Raw genomic sequence first — 12,968 nt, forward strand, 5'->3', positions numbered from 1 at the left:
CTGGCATGCAGATCTTTTTGCACATAGAAACCTGCTTTGCCCATCAACATGAATGTGGTAGCCCCTGTGAACAAGCTTTCCACACACAGAGCTGAATGGGAATGGAATGGCCATCTTTCATCCGCAAGTTTTTGATTAAGACAGGTCTGTAGATACCATATTCTATTTTAATCTTAAACTGTGTAGCAATGTGGACCACTTTTCCAAATGCCCAGACTTCAGTACCAGCATAGACAAAGTATAAAATAACAATCCTAATTTAATAGATAAATCTGCACAAGAGATAAGATGAATTGCACGCTGTTGGGCATACTGCCCAAATCCAAAACAGAGATCCCAAATGTGCTTGTCCCATAGATGAAAATAACAGTTTAGATATAAAGAAAATGGAATATTTGCCCAGAGCCATCATTCATCCACTTACATTGGCCAAGAAGCCATGACTATGTACGGATATGATAAATGTCCCTTATCTCATACTATTCTTCCACCTGCAGGGCTGCTAGTGTGGCTAAGTGCGGTACAGATATGGTATTTCAGAAAAAAAGAAGAAAAAAAGAGCTTTTACTCTAGAGCTGTGTTCAACCTACAAAGAAAAAGCTGTGTACCAAATCTACCCTAAAAATAAGGCTGTAGAAAAAGAGCTTATATGCCCAATGTCAGGAACAAAAACTAACTTTTCTTATCTTAAAAGTATTTGAAAGGCTTCAAAGTGGAGAAAAATCCACACTTAAAGTCCACATTGAACACTAACGTTGTTTGAATAACAGGAGCGTAGGCAGAAGGACTGAGAAAGCAGGCTTTGATTTGAAATATTTGTTTGAAGATGCTGTCTGCTGTGCCTTGTTTTGCCTAAACTTCAAGAGGCACCATTTCAAGTGGATGGGGAAGGGATGGGCAAGATTCATCAAGCTCGAAGGAAGGAACCAGTTGTGGCACCAAGATATAGATTGATATCGATATCAAATTGTCTTGCCCTATATACACTGAATTAATCCCTGAGATCTTCCAAGCAGGCCTGGTCTGACATCCCATGACAAACAACATGTCAACTGTCAAGTAATGGCATGTAAACTGGCCTTCTTGGCAGTGGCATCCACCCTCTGGAACACTCTCCCACATGTGGTCTAAGAGGTGGAAACTATGGTGAACTTCAGATGCCTCTTGAAGACACACCTGTTTACTCAGGCTTTGCCTGATGTGTAATTGCAGAGCTCTGTTTTATTGTTTCTGTACTGTTTTTAGGGCACAATCCTATGCATGTTTAGGCAAAAAAAAAAAGTCCCACAACTCCCAGCATTCGCCAGCCAGCACGGCTGGCTGGGGAATTGAGACTTGTAAGACTTCTTTCTGTGTAAACATGCATAGGATTGCACCCTTAGGGAGCAATCCTGTGGCTGCTAGGTAGTGGCTAGACGGCCATAGGATATGCTGTTTTCCGGGAACTGACATTGAAGCCTGTGCTCTGACCTGGAAAACTGACCTCTCCCCTGCCTTGGAGGCAGCGCGGAGTATCCCCATCCTCTGCACTCGGAAGAAGAACATGGAGCAGCTGAAAAGGGGTGGGGCTGGGGGCGTTCTGGGGTGGGGAAGGTGGAAATGCCGGTATGACACATCCTATGGATCACTGCCTTGTTGTGGTGAAGGGGCTTGCGTAACTCAGTGAAGCCATAAGCTATGCCGTGCAGGGCCACCCAAGACGGACAGGTCATGGCAGAGAGTTCTGACAAAATGTGGTCCACTGGAGAAGGAAATGGCAACCCACTCCAATATTCTTGCCAAGAAAACCCCATGGAACGTATCACAAGGCTAAAAGATATGACGCCGGAAGATGAGACCCTCAGGTCAGAAGGTGTCCAATATACTACTGGGGAAGAGCAGAGGGTATTTCCAAGTAGCGCCAGAAAGAGTGAAGTGGCTGGGCCAAAGCCGAAAGGACACTCAGCTGTGGATGTGTCTGGTGGTGAAAAGAAAATACGATGCTGTAAAGAACAATATTGTTTAGGAACCTGGAATGTAAGATCAATGAATCAAGGTAAGCTGGAGGTGGTCAAACATGAGATGGCAAGACTGAGCATCGACATCTTGGGAATCAGCGAACTAAAATGGACAGGCATGGGCGAATTTAATTCAGGTGACCATTATATCTACTACTGTGGGCAAGAATCCCTTAGAAGAAATGGAGTAGGATTCATAGTCAACAAAAGGGCGGGAAAAGCAGTACTGGGGTACAATCGTAAAAACGATAGAATGATCTCAGTACAAATCCAAGGCAAACCATTCAACATCACAGTAATTCAAGTCTATGCCCCAACCACTGAGACTGAAGAAGCTGAGGTTGATTGGTTCTATGAAGACCTCCAACACCTTATAGAACTAACACCAAAAAAGGATGTCCTCTTCATCATAGGGGACTGGAATGCTAAAGTAGGAAGTCAAGAAATCACTGGGATAACAGGCAGGCATGGCCTTGGTGTACAAAATGAAGCAGGACAAAAGCTAATAGAGTTTTGCCAAGAGAACACGCTGATCATAGCAAACACTCTTTTCCAACAGCACAAGAGACGACTCTACACATGGACATCACCAGATGGTCAATATCGAAATCAGATTGATTATGTCCTTTGCAGCCAGAGATGGAGAAGCTCCATACAGTCAGTAAAACAAGACCTGGAGCTGACTGTGGCTCAGATCATGAGCTGCTTCTTGCAAAATGTCGGCTGAAATTGAAGAACGTAGGGAAAACCACTAAACCATTCAGGTATGACCTAAATCATATCCCTTATGAATATACAGTGGAGGTGACAAATAAATTTAAGGGATTAGACCTGATAGACAGAGTGCCTGAGGAACTATGGACGGAGGTCCGTAACATTGTTCAGGAGGCAGCAACGAAATCCATCCCAAAGAAAAAGAAATGCAAGAAAGCCAAGTGGCTGTCTGATGAGGCTTTACAAGTAGCTGAGGAAAGAAGGGAAGCAAAAAGCAAGGGAGAAAGGGCAAGATATAGCCAACTGAATGCAGAGTTCCAGAGAATAGCAAGGAGAGACAAGAAGGCCTTCTTAAATGAACAATGCAAGGAAATCGAGGAAAACAACAGAATGGGAAAGACTAGAGATCTCTTCAAGAAAATTGGAGATCTCAAGGGAACATTTTGTGCAAAGACGGGCATGATAAAGGACAAAGAAGGCAGGGACCTCACAGAAGCAGATGAGATTAAGAAGAGGTGGAAAGAATACACAGAAGAACTATACAGGAAAGATCTGAATGTCCTTGATAGCCATGATAGTAATGTCCTTGATAGCCATGATAGTGCGGTCACTGAACTTGAGCGGAACATCCTCGAGAGTGAAGTCAAGTGGGCCTTAGGAAGCATTAGTAACAACAAAGCTAGCGGAGATGACAGTATTCCAGCTGAGCTTTTTAAAATCCTAAAAGATGATGCTGTTAAAGTGCTGCATTCAATATGCCAACAAATTTGGAACACTCAACAATGGCTGCAAGACTGGAAAAGTTCAGTTTACATTCCAATTCCAAAGAAGGGCAACGCCAAAGAGTGTTCAAACTACCGCACAATTGCGCTCATTTCACATGCCAGCAAGGTGATGCTCAAAATCCTACAAGCTAGGCTTCAGCAGTATGCGAACCGAGAACTACCGGAAGTACAAGCTGGGTTTCGAAGAGGCAGAGGAACTAGGGATCAAATCGCCAACATTCGCTGCATCATGGAGAAAGCAAGAGAATTCCAGAAAAATCTATTTCTGCTTCATTGACTATGCTAAAGCCTTTGATTGTGTGGATCACAACAAACTGTGGCAAATTCTTAAAGTGATGGGAGTACCAGACCACCTTACCTGTCTCCTGAGAAACCTGTACGAGGGTCAAGAAGCAACAGTAAGAACCGGACATGGAACAACCGAGTGGTTCAAAATTGGGAAAGGAGTACGACAAGGCTGCATATTGTCACCCTGCTTATTTAACTTATATGCAGAGTACATCATGAGAAATGCCGGGTTGGATGAATCACAGGTCGGAATTAAGATTGCCAGGAGAATTATCAACAACCTCCGATATGCAGACGATACCACCCTAATGGCAGAAAGTGAAGAGGATCTAAAGAGCCTCTTGTTGAGGGTGAAAGAGGAGAGTGCAAAAGCTGGTTTGAAACTCAACATTAAAAAAACTAAGATCATGGCATCTGGCCCTATCACTTCCTGGCATATAGAAGGGGAAGAAATGGAAGCAGTGACAGATTTTACTTTCTTGGGCTCCAAGATCACCGCAGACGGTGACTGTAGCCATGAAATTAAAAGACGCTTGCTCCTTGGGAGGAAAGCTATGGCAAACCTAGACAGCATAGTAAGAAGCAGAGACATCACCTTGCCGACAAAGGTCCGTCTAATCAAAGCTATGGTTTTCCCAGTAGTAATGTATGGCTGTGAGAGCTGGACTATAAGGAAGGCTGAGCGCCGAAGAATTGATGCTTTCGAACTGTGGTGCTGGAGAAGACTCTTACGAGTCTCCTGGACTGCAAGGAGGTCCAATCAGTCCATCCTAAAGGAAATCAACCCTGAGTGCTCATTGGAAGGACAGATCCTGAAGCTGAAGCTCCAATATTTTGGCCACCTAATGCGAAGAGAAAACTCTCCGGAAAAGACCCTGATGCTGGGAAAGACTGAAGGCAAAAGGAGAAGGGGACGGCAGACGATGAGATGGCTAGATAGCATCACCGATGCAATGAATATGAACCTGAGCACACTCCAGGAGAGTGTGCAGGACAGGAAGGCCTGGCGTGCTATGGTCCATGGGGTCACGAAGAGTCGGACACAACTGAACGACTGAACAACAACAACAATGTGTTGTACAGCAGCCTCCTCTCCCTCTCACCCCCCCCACGTGGCTAGACAGCCGAAATCAGTTGTCTAGAAGAAAAAGCAGGGCAGGAGAGGCACAGAGGAAATGATCCCCCTGTGCTTCTCCTGCCTTGCTTTGGATAGGCGGTCGGAGGCGGCAGCCTATCCGAACATTGAGTTCGGAGTAGGGATGGCGGAGAATTTCTCCCCGAAACTTCGGGGGGCCGAGCGCCAATGTGTTCGGCCCCCTGAACAAGTTTCGGGGAGAAATCCTCCGCACCCCCCCATCCCCCGCACCACCCCCGGGACGGGACTTACCTTCGCCGAATGTCCCTCCCGGCGGTGGGTCCGGCTGGCGGTTCAGCGGGTGTTCGTGCGGGGCGGGAGCGGCAGCCGGTGTTTTGACCGGCTGCCGCCGCCACCATTCCAATAAAAGAAAAAAAAAAAACGCCCCCGTGATAGGCTACGTGACGATTAACGTAGCCTATCACGGCTAGATTTGCAAAGTCAGCCGTGATAGGCTACGTCAATCGTCACGTAGCCTATCACGGGTGACTTAAAAAAAAAAAAAGCACGTACGGATAATGGCGGCCCCCATAGGGAGCCGCCATTCCCGTTCCTTATTTGGTCGCTGTAGTCTACGTAAATCTTTACGTAGACTACGGCGAAAATAAGGGCAATGCATAGCGGTTTTTTTTTTAAACTTTCGAGTTCGCGGCCGGGCGAGGCGGGAAGCCTCCTCCCCGGCCTGAACTTTGCGGGGCAGTGAAGCGCCTCCCCCCCACCACGAACAAGCTTCGACGAAAGGTAAGTGACTTTCGTCCACCCCTAGTTCGGAGGCGGCAGCCTATCTAGATAGGATTGCGCCTTAGTGTATTTCTTTTCTTGTATTATTTTTATATTGGTGTTGCTATTGTATTTTATGTATTTCTTATGTAAACTGCTTTGACATCTTATGATAGCAAGTGGTATATAAATATTTTTTAAAAAAAATATTGGATGCAGAAGAGGAAAAGTGCATTTCTGGAGTGGGTGGCTTTCTCCCATACATTTCTGAAAGAAAAAAAAATACATATTCAGAGGGGAGCTATTGCCACCTATGATATAAAGGCAGTGGGTTTTAAGAGCATTTGTTGTGATTGTTTTTCTGTCATGATAGAAATACAATGATAGAAATTTTATCAGGACAAAAGGACTTGCACTTTTGGCATGTGTACCTACATACAGTATTACTCTTTCTTCTCCCATTTCTTTCCTCTGCCTTCCTTTGGCTCCATTTGTCATCTCCTCATGTAAAAAATATAGATTGTAAGTTCCTCAGAGCAAGGGTTGCTACTGTTCCATTTATGTTACTCTGTAAAGCACCAGGTACATTTATGGTGCATTACTGCTATTCCTACCACCACCACCACCACCTACCCACCCACCTACCCACCACTACTACTGTTCTGATTTGGTAGCATATTTATGTTTTTTTAAAAACATTTCCATCCCATCATTCCATTTATCCCTAGGCACTGATAGAGTAAAGTCTATATTGTTTCAATGGCTCAGGGATATTAAGATGCAGTCTCAAATGGTTGAGATTGCCAGTTGTGCCTCCTATAAGGTGTACATTCATTTAACTCCTTCTTTTCTAATACTCCCAAGCTATTTGGTTGATTTGCCTAATACTAAAATGGGAATAGTTTTTTTGGGGGGCATGGCTACATGGTCTTCCCTTGGCAAATTGGGAAAGGTGTATTAAAGGCATCCCTATGAGGGCAGAGTTTGCTTTTGTCATCTTCTATGTACTGAGGACATTATTCATTTTGTCCTTGAATGTAATACCCATTGTGATAGTCGAATATGGCATATTTTATGCTTTTTGTTGGGTCTGGTGAAGGGAAGGCCTTGCAAAATTGTGTTTTCTACAGAGTGATATTAATAAATATGTAATGTTTAGATTAGAACAGCCAAATTCCTTGTGCTATGTCTGCAGTACCTTGCAAGGGCTAAAGGGACAAGTGTGAAACAGTGTTAGGATTTTCCTTCTTTCTGGAGTGCTGTTGCTTATGGATTTTTTATTAGTGTTAGTGTTTGGTCTATAATGGCTGAGTGCTATATTTTGTTTGCAGTTATGATATTGTATTGGTTTTAATTGGTTTTAATGTTTTATTAATGTTTTATATAAATGTTATAGCAATTGTGTATTTTAATTGTATTTTAATGTATATCACAACATATTTTAATGTATTTAGGGCACAATCCTATGCATGTTTAGACAGAGAAAAGTCCTACAATTCCCAGCATGCCACAGCCAGCCATGCTTAGAATTGTAGGACTTTTTTCTGTCTAAACATGCATGGGATTGCACCCTTAATTTTCTTGTAAACTGCTTAGAGATATTTTTAAATATTATCAGCAGTATATAAATCTATTAAATCCATTCAATTAATATATTACAATAAATGTGACTTGACTTTCTGTTTGAAAATCCACATTGCAGCTAGCAGTCCTTAAAAACCCAATACAAAATATTAAAATGTAGCGTTAATCAAAACAACAAAAATGGCAGCAGTTCATCAAATAACAGAATACATCAACAATGACAAACTGCTGACATAAACAGAATTAAATCAAAACAATTAGCCCCCCCCACACACACACACATGATGGAACAATACTTCCTTGGCCAGCAACCTGAAAGAAAAGAGGAGAAGAGCAAGTTGAATATCCTGAGTTGTGGAGTCCTACAACATTGGTACTATGGCTAAGAAGGCCCTAAACTGTATGGCTACCCACTGAACGTCAGAGAGAGAGGACACAAGAAATATGGCTGTCAAAGATCTGAATATATGGGTAGGCTCATATGGGAGAAGCTAATCTTTCAAGAATCTAGGACATTTGACCATTTATGGTTTTAAAGATCAACACCAGCACTTTGACTTAGAAGTAACCAATTAGGAATAGGGATGTTGCAAGTGCCTGATTTAGTCTGGGAGGCCGGCAAGATCCCCCTCACCTGGCCCCCTCGCCCCCATTCACTGAACTCCAGGGCACTGATGGACCTGGCTGATGAGTGTCCTGAAGCTCTGTGAGTGACCAGGAACACCTTGGACTTGTTGCCGTGTGGGCCACAATGGCAAGAGCAGCTGGGGCGTGCACGGCACCTTCTGTCCCTCCTGCCCAGTCGGCTGTCATAGGATTGCAGCCTAAGTGCACAAATTATTTTAAATATCTAACACAACAAAGTAATCTGTTTATTTAGAATAAAACCTCATTTCATTTCATTCAGTGTATTTCATTATATACCTTAATTTGCAGCAGCCATCCCCATCGCTGACAACAGGTCGATTCTATTAGAAGGGCTGGTTGCCTTTTTCACCCTATTGCATCGATGTTCCAAACTGTGAGGCCTTGTCCCAGTCTGGGGGGAGCTAAAGGCTCTGATTCTGAGTCAGAAGGAGATGCTGCAGAGTTTAGCTGTGGGAAGCCAGGAGCCTGAGAACTCAGTGCTACCCGTCCTCCCACTGGCTTTCCCGTCAGGAGGGGAAGAGATGCAGGTGCTGATACGGCCTGTCTATCTCCACACCCAAAGGACCTGACCTTGATGGAGGCCCCGGACTCTCCACCAGGGGAGCCTTCCACGGGAAAAGGGCAACAGGAGGGGGTAGCTCAGGGGTGTCTCTTTTTGTAGCAGCCATATCGGGGGTCAGACTAAGTAGCCTCATGCAGTCTCATGCTTCATGTTCTTGCTGAGCTCTTGCTCTCTGAAATATATGTTTGTAAGCTGATGAGACACAGGAATTTCTTATCTTGTCAACAAAGGCTAAGGTCATAGTGATATGTATATCATGTTCTCTGCTGTTCTCTGCTTATCATGGCTACCCTATAACCCATTTCTTGTATTATAAACAATGGTGCTAGGAGAGGAAATGCTGAATACTGCAAACCCACACAGAAAGGGGCAGGGGAGATTTTGCATATGTGTCATAATGTCTATAAAAACAATTTGCTGATGTAAATCAGGGCTTTTTGGCTCTTTGGAAGAGATCCCAGCCTTAAGCCCGTGCGTTAAATAAAGAAAAACTCTTTTTCCTTCACTCCGTGGTCTCTCTGACTCTGAGTTCTGCAACATAAATGGTGCCGTGACTCGGATTGTGGCAGGCGCTGAGACAGAGAGGTGGCAGTTGCCTGCTCTTAATCGCCGCACCGGGAGGGAGGGCTCGGTGCACACCTCCCTTTCTTGGCGCCACCGACCTTTTTGTCAGGTGAACGGGAGAAAGCCTGCGCCGAGCCTGCCCGAATGGCTGTGAGCGGCAAGAGAGCCTTGGGAAGTGGAGGAAGGAATTCAATTGAAGGAATTGAATTCCTTCAATTCCTTGAAGGAATTGCAAGGAACTTGCAATTGAGCTCAATTGCAGCTCAATTGCAGCTGCAATTGAGTTGAAACCCACATTGGAAGCCTTCAGGAGAAAGGCAAGTATATGGAGTAGAAAGAGGGCCCTGCCTTTAGGAGAAAGGCCACTGGGCAGAAAAAAAGAGGGCCCCGCCTTATGAAGAAGGTCAGTGTTAGTATACGTATACAAAAGGTGACCCACCCGATTGGGGGTGGAGGGGGGACTTGATCACTCCCCCGAGCAGGCACTAATACTCAGCAAGGCGCTGAGGAAACTGCTTCGCTCTAGTGGAAAAGTGGGAAAGTGGGTGGCAGGGACATATGAATGAAGTGGTGAAATTGATGATTGTGTGAGTGGCTACTGCGGTTTCTGTTGCATACCGTTGACCTTCCGGGTGCCCAGGCCAGTAGCAAAGTGCGTGGTGTAAAAATTCCTCTTGTGCTGGTCAGTGAGACCCCTTACTTGCTGACAAATCCCCTTCCCTCTTTGTGTCTGTCTTCATCTTAAGTGGGAGGCTATGGGAGGTGGGGGAAGCAAGACTTGCACCCCCTTGAGATGTATGTTTAAAAAAAAAAGGAAAAAGATTTTTTTTAAAAGGATTCAGAATAGAGAGGAAACAGCAAAAAAGCTCAAGGCCGAGCTGAGAGAGAAAAAAAAAGAACAAGATCTGAGGCTGTTAATTAGAGAAATGTTGCAGGACAGCCTAGCTGTTAACGAAGCGTGGGAGTGTGAGGCCGAAGAAGTAGCCGTTAGCCTAGTGCGCCGAGAGGGGGGGCAGGAGAATTGCCCACAACATTCTGAGTTGTGCAACATCATCACCTCGCCTAATTGAGATGAAATCCCTAACAAATAGAAACTGAAAATGAAGACCCAGAAGATAAAGGCGCAAAATGGAAAAAAGGTGAAGAATCAGCCCCAGGGCACAGGCTAGACCCCTCTTCAAGTGGAAAGTGTGCCATAGGACGGTCCCAAGGCAGAATGAAGTAGAAAGACCACGATGAAGATCTCTGTCAAGGTAGCCGTGTTTAGCTTTGAACTGTCCTAGAATTTCATAGAGCCTGTAGACCATCAGCTATATGATTTCTGAAGAGCATAACCATTAAGCTTTTGCAGTGGGATTCCCTGCAATGAAGAATCTCACTGATTTGAGTGTCCAGTGTTAGACTGCCTGAGTAGGGATGGACAAAAGGGACTTACCTTGTCCCGCAGCTTGCTTCACGGTGGGGGGGAGGCGCTTCACTTCTCCCCCCGAAGTTCAGATGAGGGGGGGAGGCGCCCTGCCTCGCCCAGCCGAAACTCAGGCCGGGGAGAAGCGCCCCGTCTCCCCAGCCGTGAAAGAAAAAGTGAAAAAAACAAACAAATCCGTGATAGGCTACGTAATGATTAACATAGCCCATCATGGCTAGATTTCCAAAGTCAGCCGTGATAGGCTATGTAAATCGTCACGTAGCCTATCACGGGTGACTTTGAGGGAAAAAAAAGCACGTACGCAAATGGCGGCACCCATGGGGCACCGCCATTTGCTTTCCTTAGTTTGGCACATCTAGTCTACGTAAAGATTTACGTAGACTACGGCAAAAATAAGGGCAACGCAAATAGCGTTCCCTGATTTTCGCCGTAGTCTACGTAAATCTTTACGTAGACTAGACGTGCCAAACTAAGGAACGAGAATGGCGGCGCCCCATGGGCGCCGCCATTTGCGTACGCGCTTTTTTTTTCCCCCCAAAGTCACCCGTGATAGGCTATGTGATGATTTACGTAGCCTATCACGGCTGACTTTGGAAATCTAGCCGTGATAGGCTACGTAAATCATTACGTAGTCTATCACGGGTGTGTGTGTGTGTGTGTTTTACTTTCCTTTTTTATTTTGCAATGGCAGCGGCGGCGGCAGCCGGTCAGAAGACCGGCCACCGCTGCCGCCCCCACCGAAACGCTGCCGGGACCCGCTGCCGAGAGGGACATTCGCACGAGGTAAGTCCCATCCCGTGGGGGGGGCGGGGGGCCGGCGGAGAATTTCACCACCAATTTCGGGGGGCCGAATGCGTTGGCATTCGGCCTCCAGGAGATTCGGGGAGAAATTCTCCGCCATGCCTGTGCCTGAGTGTGTGTGCTGAAGAGACCGAGAAACCAGACAGCATGTTCCTGGCCAAGCCAAAATCAAGCTACTACCATGCTCCTAAAAGCTGCAATGAACTGTGTAAGCTGGAAGACCCAACCTGATTGAGAAGAAAAGAAGATATTGGAGTAACTGTCTTAAAAAACAGTGAGATCTGTGTAGCTGGCTGGCTGTCGCTGTCAGTGATGTTACAACTTTAAATTAAGACTGTTTTCCTGTTTGAGACCCCAGCGAAGAAAGCTGACCGGAGTTATTTGTTGCCCGTGCCAAAGCAAAGATTTGGCTGCCCTGTACCTCATCGTGTCCTGTTTTAACTTGGGATTTACAAATACAAACAAACTGTGAAGCTTGCCTTTGAAGTCCTGCAAATCACCCCACCACCTCCCCGAAGAAGATTAATGGCTGCCTGAAAAATGCAAGTATAAGGCGATGCCCATCACCCCCCAGGGTCCTGAGTTTCGGCACTTTGCTTTTGTGTACCAAGTTGAAGAGAAGAAAAGAGGTGTGTGTGTGTGTGTGTGTGTGTGTGTGTGTGATATTGTAAATCCTTGGCTAGCTTGTCTAGTGATAGATAGCCCCGAGAGCTTCCCCCCCGCAATTACTGGATCTGCTCCATCATGCCTTACCATGCAAAAAGTGTTTTCCATTCATTGTGTTAAATTGAAAAAAGTTTGTTGTGTATATTTTATGATTTCTTAAATATCATAAAATATATGTGATATTTGCAGATTAGTGTTAGCTGCATCTCCAAATGATACTGAGTGTGGTTCCCAATGGATGACAAGAGAAAAGACAAAGACAAGTAGAGAAAGACAGAGACAAGTAGAAAAGACAGAGAAATAGAGAAAGTGGCAGACAGATAGAGAAAGGGGGGGGGAGAAGAAAGAGAAGGCAAAAGGCAAAGAGAAAAAACATTTGTAAAGAAGCGTGGCCATAGTTGCCCCCAGGGTGAATTAAAAGCAGCTGATTATGCCTAGAGCTTATTACCTGGGGTAAAGTAGCCACAATAATGTAATAGTTCTTTAAGATGAGAAACTGTAACTAGAAGGAGAAGAACAGCCTATCCCAAATGTGTGTCATTGGGACTAGTGTAGGGCAGAAAGGTTTAAGTAAGTGAGTTTAACTTGAAAAAGACACATGAAGAGACAAGGCTGGTGCATGGAGCGGAAAGTTTTATGTAGAAAGTTTGAAACATGATCTACAATACAGGCAGATCAGCAAGAAAAAGAAAGCAAAAGAAAGAGAGAGAGATTTCTCTTCCCACACTAATGAGTGAAAGTGTTATCAAGCACTTTGCCTGGGAAGCGAAGTTTGTTTACAGGAGGCTATGCCTGAGAACCAAACACTTCTAGCCTATGCTAAAAATGCTTGCTAGTGTTGTCTGTTGTGCTGCCTCATGGGTAACATGTATGGTATAAAACCCATTTAGCCCAATAGCTCGTGGTTCAGAGAAGCTGTTTGATCCAACCATTAGGTACGCCTGTGTGCTGTAAGTTACCCAATAAAGTCTCCTTGTAAGTAACCCCCCTCCCCGCTGGAATCCCAAAACACAAGCAGGGCTAGAGCGCCTCACGCAGTATCAAACCCTGCTGTTAGAAGCCATGAAGGCAGGTATGA

This window comes from Heloderma suspectum, chromosome 2 (assembly GCF_057233095.1).
Source record: "Heloderma suspectum isolate Gila_16-S chromosome 2, 16-S_ref, whole genome shotgun sequence".
NCBI classification, from domain to species: Eukaryota; Metazoa; Chordata; class Lepidosauria; order Squamata; family Helodermatidae; genus Heloderma; species Heloderma suspectum.